The 4,141-nt window shown below is 48.6% G+C and overlaps 1 protein-coding gene across 3 annotated transcripts in view; it reads right to left on the bottom strand.

The window, feature by feature from the left end:
* Positions 1-4,141, bottom strand: part of Slc37a3 (solute carrier family 37 member 3) — a 43,625-nt gene extending 39,484 nt beyond the window's left edge. Inside the window, exon 1 of one of the 3 annotated variants that reach the window (XM_005365853.3) lies at positions 4,069-4,141. The gene's annotated coding sequence lies outside the window, so the exon portion shown is untranslated. Of the gene's footprint in view, positions 1-286; positions 302-3,693; positions 3,851-4,068 lie in introns of those variants that run through there. The other 2 variants (XM_026788586.1, XM_026788587.1) reach the window with 2 other exon arrangements.

The raw sequence follows: 4,141 nt of genomic DNA on the forward strand, positions 1-4,141 counted from the left end.
CTTAGTTCCCGGTAAGAAATGGGTGTGACTAAGGGATGGGGAACATCAGGGCTGGTGGGGTCTGCCTGCATAGACTGGGCTGGATGGCTGAAGGTTGTTTTACTGTACTTTCCAATGGTAAGCTTGGTCTTTACTAAGACAAATACCTGATGCAAACCACTTAAGAGAAGGATTTACAATGGCTCACAGTTCAGAGGCGGCACTCCATGCTTGGGTCAACAGACTCTGCGCCTATAGCAAGACCGAATGTCAAGATGGAGGGGCATGGGGAGGGGGAAATGCTCACCTCACAGCAAGCAGCTAAGGAAGCATGGGAGCCACAGGCAGCAGGCGAAGTCAAGATTCACCCTTCAAAGGCAGGCCCCCAGATCTCCTTCCACTAAGACTGACCTCCTAACAGCCTATTGGGTAGGAATTCAGCGGTAGCTTAGCTGTTGATGAAGTTAGCATCCTGATGATGCAATCACTCTCAAGGGCACTGCTACCTAGGGATCAGGACATCACCGAATGAGCTTTGTGGGAAGAGGCCTCGAATACAAACCACAGAGCAGAACATCAAATGATATAAAAGGGCGGAGAGTAACAGGAAGGCCGCCCCCGCTTCCCACCCCCACCTCCCATCTCCAAACCCCTGTCTGATGAGTTCCTTTCCTGTTCTGGCAGACTCTGGATCTCAGCATTCACCCCAAGCAGAGCCCTTCAGACAAACACACTTCCAAGCACACAGCACACAGTCCAGGCCCTTTTCTTCCTCACCATCAGAGGCGATCTATTTTCTCAGCACCTACACACCTGCTGCTTGAGTCCGAGCAGGTCCCATTATGTGAACAAATAAATCCCTATGTATTGTACCAGTCCCCACTGGGCGGCTGAGCGGCTTCCAGTCCTCTGCCAGGCCACAATCTACTCTTTGTCCGCTTGCCTCCTCTCCCTCCCCTCTCCCTACACCTCCCCCCAACTCCGACTCCTGAACCCACCAAGGCATCTCTTTTGGACCTTGGTGCTTTTCTCTTGGTTCTCTACAACAGCTTGGTCTTCCCTTTCTGGGGGTCATTACTCAGATGTCACCTCCCCAAGAACTACTCAGACCACTCATCAAAAATACTTCCCCTTGGGGCCAGGTGTGGTCACATTTAACGCCAGCACTCAGGATGCAGAGGTGTTTGAGGTCAGCCTGGTCCACAAAGCAAGTTCTAGGCCCGCCTACAAGACACCAGAGCTTCACAGTGAGACCCCATGAGCAGGATCCTGCAGCACACTGCCCAGCTAGGAGGGAGTGAGAGACTCTCAAGTACTCAGCGGTTCAAGGTCAGCATCACAACAAGACTTCAGCACAAAACACTAACCGCACTCGCCTTGGAGATAGCACGAAATATGGTCAGTCCCACCTACTCAAAGTCGACCACAACAGACACTGCCATTTCAAGGCCTGTGTGGACTACGGAGTGCAATAACAGACGACAGCCTGGGCAACACTGAGATCCTGTCTAGAAACAAAAATAAAATAGAACTAGACATGGCTCAGTAGTAGAGCACTTGCCTAGCATACATATGCAAGGCCCTGGGTTCAAGTTCCTGTACCAATAAATAAATAAAAAGTTTCCATTCCCATTTCTGCTTCTTTAATGATACATGTTTACTGTTCATCTGTAAACTCCATTTTAAAAAATGGTGTCTTTCTCTGTACTAAGTCCACAGCTGTATCCCCAGGACCTCCCAGAGCACTCAGACCATCAAAATAAAACACAAACTTTGTCAATGATTTCTCTCTTTCTTTTCTTTTCTTTATTTATTTATCTATTTATTTATGAGATAGGGTTTTTCTGTGTAGCCGTGGCTGACCAGAACTCTCTGTAGACCAGGCTGGCCTTGAACTCACTGAGATCCACCTGCCTCTGCCTCCCACATGCTGGGGTTAAAGGTTTATGTCACCATCGCCCAGGGTCAATGATTTCTTTAGCTGAATGCCTGCCTACAAGACACCAGCATCCTGATAGGGTCTTTGCACATATAATTGGAGCCAGCTCTCCAGGTGGCTTTCAGGTGAGAAAAAAAATCTCAGAAAGTAATTTCTCTCCTGAGAGACAAAGCATGCACTCAAATCCAGCTCTAACTAGACTCCACAGCATATTGTGTAAGCGGGAAAGTTAAAAGAGAAAACACGCCAGGCTCCGTAATACATAATTAGAATTACCACATCTTAAACCCACTGGTATGTAGTTGAGGACAGGAAAAGTCCAACTTATAAACAAGTGTGGTTCCCTTATACCCTCAAATGGGCAGAACTGGCAATCATCCGACTCTCAAGGATTTGGTTTTTTACATGTGTACTCAAAGTACTGGTAGATAGAAAGGCATCAGACGCATTGCTGAGTTCGGCGATTTCACAGTACTTTATGTGCTATCGTTTATGTGCAAATACTCTGCACTTAAACAGTATCTTTCTGATCTCTCGTCATCTAACTAGAAACTATTCACCAATTCCACGCACATCCCTTCTCTTTTCAAAACTCAAGCCTACCCAGGTGTATACTCCTATGATCCCAGCAGGAAGAGCCTAAATTTGAGGCCAGCCTGGATTACAGAACTACACCCTGTCTCAAAAACAGGCAGAGTGCACATTCATTTGGGAGCCTGCCTTAGAAGCAGGGTTTGGTCAGTGGGAGAGTGTTTGACCAGCACACACACTACACCTGCCGTGCTAGTAAACAGTAGCAAACTTAGCGTGCCAGAGACAGGAAGACAGGAAGATCAGAAGTTCAAGGTTATCTCCAGCTAGGCGGGGAGGTGGAGGTGACCTGGACAACATGACACCTGTCAACACACACACACCAGATCTAGTAATTTTTTTTTTCTTTTCTTAAAACGGCCTCATTACCAAAGATGTTTAAGGACCTAGCTATCTGTGGCAGGGTTCTAAAACCACACCCTTTTATACCAAGGTTCCTAAGACCACATTCTCCTTATTTGCTATTTTTGGACACGTTCCAAAGACAACTACTTTCTCCTTCCTCCTCCAGACAAAGCACTAACCATGCCAATGGTCACACGTAATGACATGTCACCCTCACTGATGAACAGGCACCCATCCAGAACCTTAGACAGTGAACACTGAACCTGCTTGCTCCTGAGAGCCAGAGAAAGACCACCCACTACTCTGACATGAAAGTTCAAGTCCATTTAGTTCACTTCTTTGAGGCTCAATTTCCTCTCTTAAGGATTAAATGAAACGATTTACTGCACTTTTTTAGGGCAGTCTGTCAGACAGGAAACATCTGACAAATGGCGAAGAAATAATCCAGCCATCAAAGAAGCAAAGGCGCTCTTTTCTTCGGCGATTATTTCGTAAACTCAGAAACGTGTGTGAAGATACCAAACAATGGTTAAAGGCTAGCAATTACAAGTCTGGTTTTGCTCGCCCTGGCAACTATGCTTCCTCTAAAACATTTCAGTAAGTAATCACGGCATCGCCTAACCTATTTCAGGAAACATTAAAACTAAGTGGACACATTCCCGTTGTCCCTATCAAAATTAAGAACAGGCCACACTCTGCAAATAAGAGTCAAAGAAAGATGAATAAGTAACAGAGCCAAATTCTTGGTAGTTACTAGAAAACAAAAGCCTAGTTTCTCCACGAAGTCCGTTCTTCCTCTCTGACCTCGGTGCAACCTATTCAAAAGCCTTCCACCCTACCTGAAAAGAGGCCTCCAATGGCTAAACCATGAGCCCTCTTCTTGGGTTTCATTTTTCTTCAGTTCAAATGTCCCATGATCCAAGGCCAAGGGACCGATGGTTCGAGGGGTACAAGTCTCCCCCCGCCGGGGGGATCGCATGGGCTGGAATGAGGCCACCTTCCCTCTAGAGTGTCCTCCTCCCCCTGCGGTGCACACAAGCCTCAGGACCGAGCAGCGGCAGCACCGGGAGCTCCGGTGGGGTCCCGAGGGGTCCAGCGGCCAGCCGTGCCCGCGCCGCCACACCCACCAGCTGCCCGCGCCTCCAGCACCCGAAGCTCCCCTCGCACCCAGCCGGGCTAGGGCCCCAAGCACCCGGACGCACGCAGACTCGCACCTGAGACCCGCCGAAGTACCGACTCCGCTATACTCGGGCTGCCAGCAGCCCCCGCCGCCGCCGCACCCAGCGA

Source organism: Microtus ochrogaster, unplaced genomic scaffold (genome assembly GCF_000317375.1).
Source record: "Microtus ochrogaster isolate Prairie Vole_2 unplaced genomic scaffold, MicOch1.0 UNK4, whole genome shotgun sequence".
In the NCBI taxonomy this organism is placed as follows: domain Eukaryota; kingdom Metazoa; phylum Chordata; class Mammalia; order Rodentia; family Cricetidae; genus Microtus; species Microtus ochrogaster.